Below are 17,027 nucleotides of genomic sequence, written 5' to 3'. Positions count from 1 at the left end.
CTGAAACAACTTGTTTACTCCAGAGGTTCCTACTTAAAAGTGCAGTGAAATTAAGACTACTTGCAAATTTCTACTTTCTTCTTTTAATTTGCTTGAATGAAGTGTATCATTTCTGCCTAGGCTCATGTTAAAACAGCTTTGTAAAATGTAGTATCCTCACTAAGACATTCTTGAAAATTATCATAAAGAAAATATGTCTGTGAGGAAATTTAAATAAAAGATACAACAAGGGCTCCTCGGACTTCCTACACAAGGTTTATAATTAATATGAGAGTTTTAAAGTAAGGTGGATTCCATACACAACTGCAGAGATTTTGACTAGCAACAATGGGTAATTTCAGCTATAGCTGTAATGTAAAATAATATTAGATGTTCAGGGGTTAAAATTAATTTATTTTCCCATAAGTAATTTTTGTTTAAGTTAAAATTGTTTTGTAACAAGCTTATTTGAGCTCCTTATTTAAAGAATCTCATAGCTCCACTGCAGATGTCAGAAAAGCTTGCTGGAGGGCAAAAAAATCTCTGAAGGGAATATTGTCTTCTGATAGACCCTTGGATTGTAAAGCAAGATACTGAAGAATGAAAAAGGAGCTACCGCAGTTCTTATCACTACCATAAATCCAACTGAATACAGAAACACGAAAAATGTGTGTTTGCTTAATGAAATTATATAATTGTTGTCTCTGTGAGTATTGACTATATATAGAGGTACAAGGTCAATGTCCTGGAAAAAAATTAATATTTGTGAGCTATGTCACATGCACAGTACTTGGACAGTCATAGTATTACATGCCTGGCAGTGAACTGCTTATACAAATTAATGCTCTCAGATTGTGCCTCATTGGGATTAGAAGCAGAGAAGAGCCATATTAACTGTATTGCAAGATGGCTTCTCGACCTTCTTTCCTGCCACTTGTGAAATAAGATGAAACCAATTGCCTTCTCCATGTACTGCAACTGTATGAATGACAGGAATGCAATAAAGATCCATAGTTATAAAAATTGGCTAAGTAGGCTGCTACTATGGCTTATCGCTTTTTTGGAACATTGAGATTAATGTAATTTAAAACTTAGACAATTCTCTTTGAAATCCACTAATTTTAAAAAATCTTCTGAAAGTTTAACCCTGTTTCTTGATTTTGTAACAGTCAAGAGTGGTTTCTGGTATGACATATTATTTAATAGTGTCATAACATTCTGATCCAGGCAGATTTGTAGAGCCCATGGATGTGTTTGGAAGCTCAGAATTGCTAGCAATAGCTGAGTACTTCTGTACCATCTTATCTTTGACTTTATTTGGTTTGTTTATATTTTAGAATGTTGTAAATATGCATATAGATTGATATTAAAAACTGCACCCCAAGGGTTTAAAATTCAGAAAATGTCAAGAGATTAGCCTCATACAGAGTTAACTGCAGCTGCCCACTTGCTTATAAAAACGACCCTTAAATTCCATTCTGGTCCAATCTTAAAAAATGATCTCACATCCTTCCCCAGATGACTAGTTAAGCAGAATATGTACATACATGCATATACTGAAAAAAATAGTGAAGTAATGTAAGCAGGATTACATCATGTCTATGGTTAACAGGAGCCAGAGGTCTAGGCTTTCTCTGCAGTTTGCGGCAAGAAGCTGCAGGCCAAAAGGTCAAGAAAAATATTTGGAATTGAACAAGCAAGGGAAAGGTGTAAGAGAAGAAACAGGCAGTCTGAAAAGGTCTTGAAAGAATTCTCTAGAAAATGCACACTGCTGTAATGATCTCTCACAGTTTAGAGAAGAAACTGGTAACATTGAAATCTGAGGGATTTGAGGTAACTAGCAATAGTCAAACAAGCATGATTCAGCTCTTTCTTTTCCACAGTAACTTTATTGTCAAACACAGCACAAAACTCTTCTTTTTTGTCATAATGTAAAATAATGTAATACTGTGATTTCTAATAGTACTACAAAACTCTGGTAGCAGATTCTTTTGTAGATGTAAACATCATTCCTTCCTCAGCAATACATATTAGTCCAAATGCCACCAAGAGTGGGAGAGTCTCAACTGTTTTGGAGCAACTGAAATAAAAATGTTGAGCAGTAGCATTAATAGTATTTGTAGTCAAGTCTGCTTCCAATAAACCTTCGTAGTGAGACTTCCTGCATTTGAGTAGAACACAGGTCTACTGTCAAAGCTGTCACGGAGCTCCTCAAAGAAAGGACTTGGAGGTCAGGACATATGTCTCAGTTATATCATGGTAAGAAACCTGTGCAGCTTATGTCTCCAGTCTAAAAAAATGCTACTGCTGCAATTCATTTGCAATTGAAGTCTTAGAGGATCTTCTCTATTTAAAATTTCATTTCAAGAACTACAGCTCTTTAATGGCTTTTTCTACAAAGAGATGGAACAGTACTTGTAGTAATGCAAAACCACAAAATTATTATTTTTTTAGTATTTATTTAAATACCTTTTCACAATTTCACTAGAAGGAAAAGTTTCTCAAATTTGTCTTTTTATGGGTTTTTTTGTTTGTTTTGTTTTCTTTAGATTTTTCTCATTTCTTACCTATGTTCCTCTCCTTATGCCAAATTTGTATACACCAGGGAGGTTTTATTTAATTTTACCCTTAGCAATTTCTTTACTTACTGTCCTTTGCAATAGTCATGGAATGTACAATTTGATACTAATTTAATAATTTGCTTAGCAAGTTTTCACCTGTTTATCATTTCTCCATTTAATCTTATGATTCAGATATTACTTTTCAACTTAAACATACCATTCTAATTGCAAATTTAAAGCCAGTGTGATGCATGTAGTTTCATACACAATTTCATGTGATCTTTGATAAAAAGTAAAATGATATGTGTCCACAGTTCAAGAACTAAAAATTTAATTAAAAGAAAGGGAAATGAATGTTGTTTTTTCTTGGAATATGTCAACAGGGTACAGGTTTCCTGATATTTTTAAAAATTATGTAGCTATTACTGTAGAACTGTTTAATTTATCAAACACAACTATCATTTTCATAATTGTGTTCCTAAAATCCATTTGTAAATACCAAATGATGATTCTTATTATAAAGAAAAATCCTATCCCACAATTTCTCTGATTCCATTTCTAATTATTAAGTTTGATAAACTATCTTCAGCTATATTACTTTCATAAAATATGTTTGGTATATTTAGTATTTGCCTCCAAATAATTTTTCAGCAACACTCATTGAACATTTAAAAGGCTTTCTTCAAAAGAAAGCTTTTATGCAGACTGGACCAACGTAGTTTTGCAATTTTTACTGTATTTTTTATTTTATTTCAGTGATCCTCAGGGAATGGACACGAAATTGTGATAAGAATTAAATTGTCTTTACTGAATTTGTTTCTACCAGCTGCATGTTAGCTGATTTTTTTTCCTAGGTGCTTCCAAAATGGTAGATATCTCATGAATCCCATTTCTATGAATGGAATTTAAGGAGTTGTAGGCACTTAATTCTCTTCATCTACTTATTCAATGCCAAGTATTATTTTCAGTTTTTTGTTATTTCAATCTTCATCACTTTCATCATTCACAAATTTTCAGAATCTCATTAATGTGGTTACCAGTGCTACAGTTATACATCTTTAAGTAGCCACAGATGGAGTTAAACAACTTAAATTCCTTAGGGTTTTATTATGTTTATTGTCTTTATTTTGAGCTGTGATTTCCTGGGTTTTATATTTCTTTACATATCTGAACAAAACTAATGCACAAAGAAATAAACTGTCCCCCCTCCCCCTGCCCAAGCTTCTAGTTTGTTCAGTGTACACAGAAATCAAGTTTGGAAGGTAGAGCGATGTCAGACAGAAAGGTAAAGGCAATGATGCAGACAACAAAGAGAGTGAAATGGAAGGTTGTTGTGAATAAAAAAGGACATATTTGGAATCAAGTCTCAGCCCCAAGTTACCAGAATTCAGTTAAACTCCATCTTCTCCTTTACTGATAATTTTGCTGTTGAGAAGGAAAAACATCCAGCTCTGATTTAAATGATATCATCTTAAGGCAAATAATTTTGCATCATGAATCAATGTGACAATATAATAAATTATCACACATATACATTCAGAAGAAATGTATTATTTATGTGCTTTTCAGAGACAGATGCTTTGATGGTTTGGAACAGCTTCTGTGTTGGCATGCTGTCTGTTGTTCCTTCCACCCTTGGGACACACAAAAAAAGCCCCTGTGCTACACCTGTCTAAATGGGGATACTCTTTTTCTATGGACATTTAGTAGGAAGCAAAGGAAGAAGGTCACCCAGGCAAAAAATCTAGGACCAGAGCTGATCACATCCCTACCATCCCCTTTTCTGAATCTGTATTTAAAGGATAATTAAGCAACCTATATAATTTTTCCTTTTCCTCTTTCTTTCTTCACCATGCTGTGGATTGCTCTCAAGTACCTTGCTATGTGTAGGAAGAAAAAATGTTTTATCAGGAAAAGGGAAGGAATGGGGGAGGAGTTCAATCTGCCCAGCATATGCTGGGTTTTTTTCAGGCTGCCAGTACTGAAACATCCTAGAGATTTCTAAAAATTACAGATGACAATTTATTAATTTAGAGAGTGTTTCATCTTACACAGAGGAATTTTGTCTTACCTCACCTTGACAGATAAAGAGGACCTGATCACAGGACTAAAAATTAGTGGTTTCTTGGGTGCAAATGACTGCAACTTGATTTCACTATAGTACCCAAAAGGAATAAAAGACATACAAATGAGATATAAACTTGTGCTTAAAAGGGCCAGTTTAACAAAGGAAAAAACCAATTATGAGAAAAATCAACTGGGAGAAAAAAACTCAGTTGGAAAAGACTAAATAGTTATTTCAAAGTATTTTACAACTTTTTAACTAGATGTCTAAAATGCTATCAGCAAATCAGCTTGGTCAAAACTGAAAACAAGCATCAATGTAGCCTAAAGAATAAATGACAGCAGCCATAAAAATGTGGCAACCCCACAAACAATAAATAAGTTATGAAAAAAACAAGGACATCATTGAATATGAATTAGATCAATTTTATCAGTATAAGATTATTTGGAAATAAAAGGGCACAAATATGTTTAGAAATTTAGAAATTTAATTTTAGAAATTAATTTCCTAAAATATTTTTAAACTTGATTTGAGAAATTCAATATACTGTGTACTGATGTGGGCATTAATGAGTGAAGGTCTCTGAGCTCTCTTCAGTTCAGAGGTGAACACACTTCTAAGCTTTTGGCCCAACTGTATATGCAAGATACATTTTTTTTAATATCCTCGCCTTGTCTTCTCAAAAAAAAGGAATTAGGTATCATGGTGGATTATTAACAGACTGGTCATTTACACGACTAAAACAAGCTCATGCAATTCTTTGATCTAAACCCAGTGCATTTGAAATCACATAATCACAGTGTGGGTCAGGTTGGGACGGACCACAGCAGATCATCTGGTCCAACATTTTAGCTGAAGCAGAGCACATGGCACAGGATTGTGTCCCAATGGTTCTTGAATATCTCCACTGAGGAGACTCCACAGCTTCTCTGGAGTCATCCACACAGTAAAGAAGTTCTTCATATTCAGGTGGGACTTCTGTGCATAATTTCCTGCCCATTGCCTCTTGTACTACTGCTGGACAGAACCGAGGAAAGCCTGGCTCCATGCCCGTGACACCCTCCCTTCAGATACTTGTATACATTAACAAGATCCCCTCTCTGTTATCTTTTCTAGAGGCTGAACAGGCCCAGCTCCCTCAATCTGTCCTCATAATAGAGATGCTTGAGTCTCCTAACCATACTTGTTGCCCTCCAGAACTGGTCGCAGCACTCTAGACTTGACCTCACTAGGGCTGAGTAGAGGGTCAGGATCATCTTCCTTGACATGCTGGCAATGCTCTTCCTGGTGTACCCCAGGATACCATTGGTTTTCTTGGCCCCCTGGGCACACTTTTGACTTGTGGGCTACTTGTCCACTCACATCCCAATGATTATTTGTGGAGGAGTCACTGATACTCCAGAGGGCTGGGTAGCCCTTCAGAAAGATCTCAACAGGCTGGAAAGATGGGCAGAGAGGAACTGTCTGAAGTTCAGCAAAGGTAAATGCAGGGTCCTGTACCTGGGGAGGAATAACCCCAGGCACCAGGACAGACTGGGGGCTGAGCTGCTGGAAACCAGCTCTGTGGAGAAGGATTTGGGAGTCCTGGTGGACAACAAGCTGTCCTTGTCTGCAAGTATCAGAAAGGAGGGTGACAAGAGGGTGGATCCAGGCTCTTCTTGGTGGTGTCAAGCAACAGGACAAGAGGCAAAGGGCAGAAACAGATGCACAGGAAATTCCACCTAAATATGAGAAGAACTTCTTTCCTGTGCAGGTACCAAATAATAGGACCCAATAACCCATTGTGGTTCCCTTCAGCCTTTGTGATTCTGTGGCTACTGCAACTCTGAACCTACTGCTTGCATGCACAACAAATGAAGAATGCTGACAAACTGGACAGCATTCAGAGAGGGTTGAATCATGCCATGAAAGCTGTAAAATATTCTACATATACTCCAGCAGTCTATTTAGCTTAACAGAGAGAAAATTTAATGACCCTAGAATCATCCACATAAAATGTCAAAACACAAGAGTAGGAGATCTTCATTCCAGTGTAGAAGGAATGATATCCACTTCTTGCTAGTAAAAGAAGACAGAATCAGACTTAAGGTAGGAAGTGTTACTGCTACAGTAATTTATCAGTTTTTCTATAGATCTCGAAGGACATTTTTTTAAAATTCTTAAAAGTTTATTCAATGCTGTCATTTAGCTGCACTATGTAAAGGATGGATCACAATATCTGTTTGCTCACTTGACTTGCTCACAAACCTCTAAAAGGGAAATTGCCCACTCTGTGAAGTGTTTCATAAATCTCTAACACACTTAAGAATTTGCCACCTTGAAAGGACACTGTTATCTTCCATGCCTTCACCAGAGAAAGGTGCAGATCCTGAAGACATCTGCTGGTTTGACAGAGTACTACTTCTATTTGCCTGGAAGTGAGAAAATGGAGGGGAGGAAATTGTCCTTAAAAACTCTGTCTCAGGTTTTGTTTTCTGATGAGGTTCCTCTAGACTGTAGCTGGAGAGCTCATATATATTATTGCTTATCTTGAATGAAGAGTGATAACACAGAAAAATGGAGAGGCATAATACCCGTAGCACAGCATGCTCATGATGGTCCTTATTTCTGTCATAAGTGGATCTAGGTCATGAGAAATACAGTCACTCCCTCTTCAGAGCTACCTGCCATACTCAGGTGGCTAGGATCTCAGAGCAGGGCAATAAGTTCACCAGAAAGTTACATGTGAGGAAAGAGCCAGGGGAAGACAAAGACGTCCACAGTTTTATGAGCTATCTGAGTGCTGTAAGTTGAAAGGGGAAACACAACAGGAAGCATTTATATCCAGAATGACAGTGGCAGCAGGCTGTAAAGGAAAAGTATCCTTTCTCTGAGCTGTCTGAAGAGTGGAAGTTTGCAAGCTGGATCTGAAGTAGCTGTGGAAATCAAACATCTAGGTTGAATGAAATCACTACAGCACAGTCTCTTTCTGAACATCTTTTGTGTAAGGGTTCAGAGAGGCAGTATGAGAAGCAAGTCAAACCTAAGGTAAATTACTGACATCAGTGCAAGAGGCTGACAGGGAAAAATGAAAGAGGAATGGAAGTTCAATAGAGCATCCACTACTGAAAGCATCTCTTGAATGTTTTTGGTGTTGATTTTTTCTTTTAATGTCCCAAAGATAGTGTTTGAAAAAGGTAGTGTTAGAAAAAGTGTTATGAGAAGGGAAGTTTGACTGTATAGAAAGGGTTTTCTTTATCCTTTGTTTTAAAAAAGAAAGGTTATAGAACCCTTCTCTCTATATATATATACAGATAACTAATGTAGAAAATACTTTTATGATAAACACTTTAATGTGGGAACACTTATTAATTTCTGATTTTAAATTTTCATAGAAAGCTATAATTATTTTGAAACTGGGGGACAATAGTCAAATGTTTTAAATTGTTTTAGTTTCTGACTAGTATATTTTCTTGAAAATATGTAAATGGAAGTCATAAAATCAAGGCACTTCTTTTTATATTTTATGTATATAAAATGTTTCTAAAATATTATAACATACTACTGTATACTTATGGGTTTGAAAATAACTATCAAAGCATCTTGCCTTTTCAGCTATCTGATTAAGTTGAATAAACCAGCTGTATAAGGTACTGGTTAATTCAACTTAGGGTACTGGTTTATTCAACTTAAGTTACTGGTTTATTCAACTTACTGTTAAGTTGTATAGGGTACTGGAAAAGCACAATGAATTTACAGAGCCAGGGACAGCTTCTCTCTAGATGTGAAGAGACACACAGTTGCACCTAACGTGATTGAGATCATACCTGTCATGTGGGGCAGCACCAGTGGAGCCTTAGTCAGTCATTCCCTACAATCTGTTCCTGATTTGAAGAGTTTTAACTCCATTTTCCACTGTCTTTGGCATTCTGTGGCTTTTTTGAATAACAGAAGTCTGTTGTAAAATCGTATCAGGTCGGAGCAGTAGGTCTTAACAGTTCTCAATTCCCTGTGCGGAGATTCAGCTTCTGGTGCTGGGCAATGGAGGAGGCAAGCTTACAAAGAGCAGCCAGTTTCACTCTGGGAGAGACTCATCAAGCAGAGCTTCTCTGCATTGCTCCCTTTCTGCCTGGCTGTCCTCTCCCAGTCTTCCTGGGTGACGGCCCAGCTTTCCACTGCCTCAAGGTTTATTAAATATACACTCAGCATGGGAGGGGCTGTAGCTGTGGCTGAGTCTTCACAACACAGAGAAACAAAACAGCAAGAAGATTTTTGCTAATTTAATGAGATGCAGCATGGTTTTTGAGGATTTCAGCTCCAAGGAAGCAATATGGCACTGATTGTCCCACCATTTCAGCATATCTTTTTTCACCCAAAGCAAGTTGCACACGATTTGTCTTCTAAACAGTAGGACCTCTGTTTTTCCTCCCTGAGGCCTAGCAAGAGGAAATGCTAAGCTAACTGGAACCTGGCTATTTGTATTGAATTAGTACAGTCATTAGGACTTTAACTATTTTTATTTGGTGACAGTTTGCTACTGAAACCACCTTTGGGACAAGCACCTCTCTTTTATGTTGCTTTTCTTATCATTAACAGGAGAAAATGACTGATTGGTTTTGGCCTTTGCTTGAAACTCCTTTTCGTGACTTTCTTGAGTGCATATCCTGTAGCAAATAGATACTGCTAGTATGCACCAGTCTTCATTTACCAGCCTGAACAAGTGCTGACAGATGAGGGAGCTGACAGTCTGCCCTACTGTTGAAGCTGGGAGATATGGTTACATGTGAATTTGCTGGCTTTTTAGACCTGAATAACTGCAATTGTGTATAAGGGTCACCTCTGGGCTCAGTTATCATTCTGAAGAAAAATGGAACTTCTTTAAAAAAAAAAAGTCATATATTTTTGGCCTTCTGCTAAGTGATGCCTGAGGAATGCATGGCCTTGGAAAGTCAGGTTTTCACAAAGTGGTGCAGGAAAAAATAAGACTTATGCTATTATGATAGCAAGCAGAGATGTTAGGTATGATTATTATCCAAATTAAATCACAGGTATTTTTTTCAATAGCAGTGGCTTTCAAAAAGTCTCTCACTCCCTCCCTGTCTGTCTGCCTGCCTGTCTGTCCTGAAGAATTTTGCACCATATTATCCAATTACGTGTGTCACTGTCAACTTTTCCATTAGGAGTCCGCTCCTTCTTTGTCTTCAGCAGTACTAATCATGCAGGACTCTACTCTGGAAAATATAAGGCAGTCATATTTCAGAACAGCGCTGCTAGTTCTTGAGAATTTTGTGATAGTGGCTTGCCATAGCAATATTAATAATCAGAGAGAACAAACACAAAACTGCTCTGCACTCCATAGATGTATTTTCAGGTATATGATGTTTTAATAATATTTGTTTTGGGTTAAAATTCTTTTTATTTTCCCTATATTAGTTTAAATCAAAATTTCGAAGCCTTAGCAAGCATCTTGTAATTGAAAAGAAACTTTTTAACCAAAGTGTCTCTTTGCTGACCATACGCTTCTTATCAGCCTGTTTGAAGAGCAGTAGAAAAAAAAAAAAAAACATTTGGTATTTCCTCTGACTCCTCTTAGCTTCACAGGAAGCAGTAGACTCCAGGTGTTCATTGAATGGTGACCACTTGCATCTCCTAAAGTTTTTTACACCCAATTTTTCTTTCTCTTTCTATGTTACAAATATAGTTAATTATTAGTTCAGCAAATCGTTCCTTCCAGTGGAACGAATTCCCATTCTACTACGGGTGCTCTGTCAGAGGTCAGAGGTGTTTTATTGCAGCATTTTCTGAAAGCTTTTTCAAATTCCTTAGAAATGTTTTTTCTGAGTTCATTCTAGTCAGTGCAGAAAATAGTCATATGCATCTAATTATCTAGGCAGGCTGATATCTACTGTATCAGCATACATAGAAAAGTGGCTTATTTTAGTCTTTTAAAGGTTTATATCCAAGTTCTTCTACTGGACATAGTTTATCTATTAAAATCTGCTTTGCCTGCTGCTTTAATATAGTCACAGAGAACTGTCTTATTAGCATTATGTTAAGGACACAGCAGAAGGAAAACAAGCTGCTGTCCTGATCCCATTCTTGTATATTGTTAACATTTGTAGTCAGACAGGGGCATTTTTCTTAAGAAAATTATTTTTGGTTTGTTTTAATGATCAATGCAAATATTTTCAACCCTATACAATTCTAATGTGACTGAAGAACTGGAAAAAAGATCACAGGAAGGAAAGTTGAAAGGTAGGGAATTTATAGACGTACTCTTTAAAACTGTTTTGCTTTTATTTCTTGTTAATACCCATCTAGCACAACATCTAATTAACATTCTGGATAAAACACAGCATTATTAAGGCTTCAGTACACTCATAGACACCTTTCAATTAAGGTGCTTGAGTTCACACAAAACATGCTTTCCAATCCTCAGAAAAAGCTTTCAAGAAAACCAGCTGAGTCTTGACAAGTTTATGTTAAATAAAAGGAGAAAGAATTTTCAAAGCTTGTTTGGGCACTTAAAAGAAAAAGAAGAAGAAGCAAAACCCCCTCCAGAAATATACAGAAACAGTTTTCAGGCCTTTATCAAAAAGAAGCAAGAATTCTGGAAATCTAAAACTTTTTAAAGTCTTAGGCTGATTTAAAAAATTTCCTACCATTTTTGGAAATAGAGTTTTCAGAGGCTGGGTATTTTTTATTGGGGTTTCCTCACTCTACATAACATTGCACTGAATTTGAACCACTTAACATTTTTATGGAAGAGCAAAGTAGGTCTGCCTTAAGACTGGAAAAAATCATCATGGCAGTCCTCTGACCTGTCATGCCATTGGAACAAACATGTTTTGGAATCTATTCTTTGATCCCCAAAGTTTATATACCCTGCTTTACTGTTACCAACTAGGTGACATACCTTTCTTGTGCTTCTGTACAAGACTGACACTTTATTATGAATTTATTGTAAAATGGATTTCAGTAACATCTAAATGAATTAAAATGGAATCCTATCACAATTTTCTGTTTCCTTCTGTAGAACTCTGAAAGTATTAATCAAATTCAATGCAAAAAAGAAAAAAATCAAGTACTTAATTTTCTGTCTTTTGTAGCTTTTGTCCAAGCTAAGCTTTCTTTCCCTGCATTCTGTTTTCTTTCTTTTACTTAGATAAACTCTCTTTTTTCTAAGCTTATGTTTTTTTTTTTTTACAAAAAATGGAAGTAATCTAGAGTTCACTTATAGATCAAGTACCATAAGCTGGTGTTTTTAAGTATCCTGAAAGTTTATTAATGCTTTCCAACTCATTTCCTACTTCCCTGCCAAAAACAGTCTTTGGTGGATTGTAAAGTTTTTTAAATAATAGACATCTGATCCAAGTTTCTTATGATTTTTCTTTTCAAGAGATCACATACTTTCTGAAATCTGGTAAATTTTTATTGCAATATAAAAATCTGGTATTTGGACTGGGTGCTAAGGGTTGTGGACTTATTAGCCTTTTAACATCTGTTAAAAAATTCATTTCCTCATTCTGAGAGATTCATCTTTGCTTTAATACACATATTCATATGCTGTTTAAGTCAGAAGAATAAAAGATTGCTGACCTTCCACTCACAAATAAGAGTATCTGATATCAAAATGGTCATGACCTTTTTTTTAAAAAAGCGCTCCTTTGAAGTACAATGCAGGACTGTAAAAAAATGTCATTTGTATGTATTTTATGATCTTGACAGAAACATTTGCATCTCTAAATGAAGGATCTCTTTGATCATGTATGACTTCCAAAAAGGAGGCAGACCATCTATTTGTGATCAAAGATCCTATGGATGCAGCTCTACAGTCCCCAAAACATATACCTGACAGACTCATAGGCTGGAGTCTCAGCACAAGATCCCCCCATAACCAAATTGTAATCTCACAGAAGACTAGCATCAAGAAAAACAAATGCAGAGGGAACCTTCTGAACACAAATCAACCTCAAGTATCTCTTAGAGGTTTGGGGTCTTGGGTCTGTCACATTTATGTAGCCATGGAATTCTTTTATGCTCTTGTGTTTTGTGATAATTTGTAGGACACCTAGGCTGTAAAACAACATTGAACTCAATGTCAGTGTGGCACTGTTAACATCTATAAAATGACTTAGCAGAGGAGCTTAGAGCAGGGTTAGACATTTCTACAATCAACAATCTTTTCTGTGCTTTTGATTAAAATTTAATAAAAATGTTCGGCAAGGTGAAAACTTGTACAGAGCAGGTGAGGAAAGATCAACATTTACTCAGCCCAAATCTAATCCAACCACTTTTCCCTCTTCTCATATTCCACATTCATTCAGAGGAGCCAGAGTGTCCCATCTATTCCTGAAACTTAACAGGCAGCATGACATAGTCTCTTACTCAGGAAAGAGGATTAAAAAACCAGTTTCTATTTGTAGATCTGAGGTATCTAAAACTCTATCTACATCCCCACAGCAGTCACAGCTCACCTTTTTAAGCTAGAGGTTTTTCTTTGACTGCAAGGATCAAAATTTCCAGTGGGGTCACAGTGAATCCTATCCAGAAACTCAGTACTGTAAAATATAAGAAGTCAGAATTCAGTGATGATCAAGTCAGAAAGTCAGAGCCAATATAAACCAGCAAGCTCAACATTGTGAAGTCCCAGTGTGACTGTGGAGTTCAGGCTATGCAAACTGTTTAGACCAGATGAACTCTGCAACTGTCTCGGGATAGTCTTTACTGCTTAGGAAATGGTGCTGGTGAAATTATCACATTAACATTTTACAGAAATACAAAGGAAGGGCAAGAAAAGAGAGAATGAATGGGAAGCTTGATGCAGATTTCTTCATTATGTTCTCTGAAAGCATTGCATCGTTTCCAGAACCAGTACTGTATCTTGACGGGCTGAAGTCTTTGTGACTGTGTAAGAAATAAAGTAGAAATTAATTAGCAAGGCATGTGGTTTAAGTACTGATTTTATGTTATTAGTTTAGATTGTATGTATTAATACAGTGCAAACTTCTTTGTTGATGCAGACTGCTAAATTTTTCTGGTTGGTGAGGCACAATAAAGCTTCCCTTCTTCCTCATGAGACATTTGAAAGGCCAGGATTTTAGCAATGAAACACTGGCCTTCAAAAGCCTTCCATCATAAACATTCAAGGCAGTCCAACATGGAAGGTCAGTCATCAATCACTGTTACGCTGCCCTTCCCGTGTAGCTCAAGCAACTTTGTAGAACAAGCCATTTCATATGCATCCAAATTCACTCTGAAATGGGGTCTGTGGGTTATATCCCTGCATAAATACACGGCCTTGCTTCTCACTTGCTGTGATGAATCACAGAATCATTAAGGTTGCAAAAAACCCTTAAGATCATGGAGTCCAGCTGTTAACCCAGCACTGCCAAGTCCACCACTAAACCGTGTCTCTCAGTGGCACACCTCAATGTCTTTCAAATGCCTCTGGGGATGGTGGCTCAGCCACTTTCCTGAGCAGCCTGTGCCAGTGCTTAACAATCCTTTTGGTGAAGAAATTTTTCCGAATGTTCAATATAAATCTTCCATAAGTAGAGTGAATTCTAGTAGAGGGTAGTAGAGGGTGTACTTGTGACTAAGCTTTATATATCTTTCCTTCAGCAATATTTTTCATTAAGTTGGAATTTTAGACTTTGATAAATTTTAAGGAAAAAAAAGGGTGTCTTTTTCACTAGTTTTCTGGCTGGTTAACAAGAAACAAGAAGCAATAACTGTTGAAAAAAAGATGTCATTAATAAACACCTTTTATTGCTCTATCATTGTGAAAGGAGATGGTTGCATGTCTATGTGGATTTTTCAATCCAATAGTTGAAAGTTTAGAACAGTTTAGATAAAATTTTAGATAAAATATTGGATTTCGGTGCAGCTAGTATAAACACTCAAAAATGAAACAGAAAACATAAAGCAGTGTGTGGAAAAAGATGACCAACCTTTAAACACAAATAAAACATGGTTAATTTAAAAAAGTGAAAATACACATAAATGACTAAAAACATTTTAGACTAGCAGTAACCTTGTAATGAGACCAATTTCTACCAGAAAAATCTATTGACTTTTAAAATTCAGTGTAACGTACAACCTCGAGTATGCTGAATACCTTCTTTATTTAATTTTTTTTCCTTTTAAGCTTAGTTAAATAATTAATTGAAGTAATAAATTATAACTGTGTGGAGTTAAATTTTAATATTCATATTACAGAAAGGTGAGCTGGATTTAACCAAGGAGATCTTTCTGGCATTCAGGCGAGTCTTTTTTAAAGGACAATTTGCCCCATAGTAGAACTTATCTGATAAAGAACAAGTGCACTGGTACAAAATACTTTGAGCAGGTAAACTCCTGTAACTTTTCCAGTGAAGTAAGGAAGTGCTTTTATCACAATATGCATAATTCTTAAATACTTGACTGATAATTTTAAACTGCCCCTTGACATTTTTCTTAAAGAATTCAAGTCATACATTCAATATGGTTTGTTGGTCCTATCATCAGTTTCTACTAAATCTTTCATGTTTTCTAATACTTATGAAAACCATTGAAACAGGAAGAGTAAATAATTCATACAAAGTTCTGCCATATTTACTCATACTAGATGAAATTAATGGAATACAAAATGATTTTTAAAAATCAACTTGGAAGATCTAGTTAATTTTGATTTTAAATTCAAGCACATGACTGGTAAAAAGATGAAAAGGAAAGTTTTACTGTTTCTTTTCTTTATGCTGTTTAAATAAAAAAAAATCTGAAATTTTTTTTTGTTGTTAAAATATTTTCTTTCAGAACTAAACTTTGTAGTTCGTTATAAATTTTAATTTAAAATTAAATGAATTATTAAAAACATTATCTTACATAGTGAAGAAAAAAGTTCTTTATGAAAGAATGGCAGCCACTTAGACTGCACATATATTAAATTAATATTAAAATGTTTCTATAAGAAAATCAAAATTAAGTGCTCTTAAATGGTCTCTTTCACAAATACATTTTTATTACCTTTTCCAGGTAAAAATATTTCAAGGGATCACATGAAATGTTAATTCACTTTTTCACACTACCATATAACCAAAAAGTGATGAAAGCTGACTCTGTCTCAGTCATTTTTCTCTACCAATCTGATTCTGATGGAATAGTGAACTGTTTTGAGTGTACTCTGTCTTCTTTTATTTTTGTTGTTTGTATTCATAACAGATTGCTTTTCTTTCCAAAATGTATCAAGTGAAGTGTGGTACATTTAAAAAAAATTAGAAATTGACACAGTATTTGACTATAAAAAGTTAAATTGAATATTTTTCACTATTATGGAATAAACTCACAAGCAACCCAGCCCCTGAATTCTGGGACCTGTAGTATAATTGGCATTTTCAGAACAAAATTTTATTATTAGAATTACCTCTAGTTGGACTTTTAATTTTCTTTCTTTTTTTCTTTCTCTTTTTTTCTTAACCAAAAGTGATACTGAATCCTCATTGTGATATTATGAGCATGATATGCTCTAATACCTGAGACACCTATTCTGATGGCACAAAACAGTGCTGAAAAATAGATTCTTCTTTCTCTTTTACTACTAGGTAGTGAGTTTTGCTACTTTTTTGGGAAACCAAATAATTTTCTCCCTACCAAATGATGACACAATAAAAATTTATTTGTATTATTTTGGATTTCTAGGCTGCTAGTACTAAATAATGACCACATTGTCCTAGGAACTGCACAAACATTGAACTTAATTTTTTTTTAAGAAGCAAAAAACAAAAGGGAAAACATTTTTTCTTTTTTCAATAGCTAATGGAACAGTTAAATTACTGTTTTCAAGCTGTGCTCTTGCAAGTAAAATGAAAAATATACAAGGTAAAAGGGGAGGTTCTATGGTAATAAAATGAGGAGTGACTTTAAAAATATAACCCACCATAAGCAAATGAATAGCATGGCTTTTATACAGATTGGGTTCATCCCTGAAAGTGTATTTTCTCATCTTTTTAGACTAAAAAATGGCATAAATTCCCTATAGCAGATATATATAATGAAGTACAGAAAATGAATGATAAATAATATATTGTGTCTTGTATGTTCTCTTTTGGAAAGGATTTGCATTAAACAACATTCTTGACTTGTCATTCAAAATTAAAACTAAATCTGCCTTCCCAATATAATATTTACAAAGAGAATGCTTCTTGCCTTTTCTTCCACTGTGCACAGTAGAGTATTGTACACACGTCTTTCTGGAATGAGGCAGGAAAAGTCATCCAGCTAGATCTATCATCTGCTGATTTTATTGTTGCTATTTTCTATTGAAAATCTTCATACTAATAATTTGTGTCATTCTTCACCAAGGAGTAATTGTTGGTACACTTTTATGTGCTGCACGTGATCTGAAGAAATTAACAAAAAAATAATAAATAAATACAGTTTGTATCTTATCATATGGAATCTCT

This window comes from Passer domesticus, chromosome 1, assembly GCF_036417665.1.
Source record: "Passer domesticus isolate bPasDom1 chromosome 1, bPasDom1.hap1, whole genome shotgun sequence".
Classification (NCBI taxonomy): Eukaryota; Metazoa; Chordata; class Aves; order Passeriformes; family Passeridae; genus Passer; species Passer domesticus.
Note: the sequence above shows the minus strand (reverse complement) of the source record.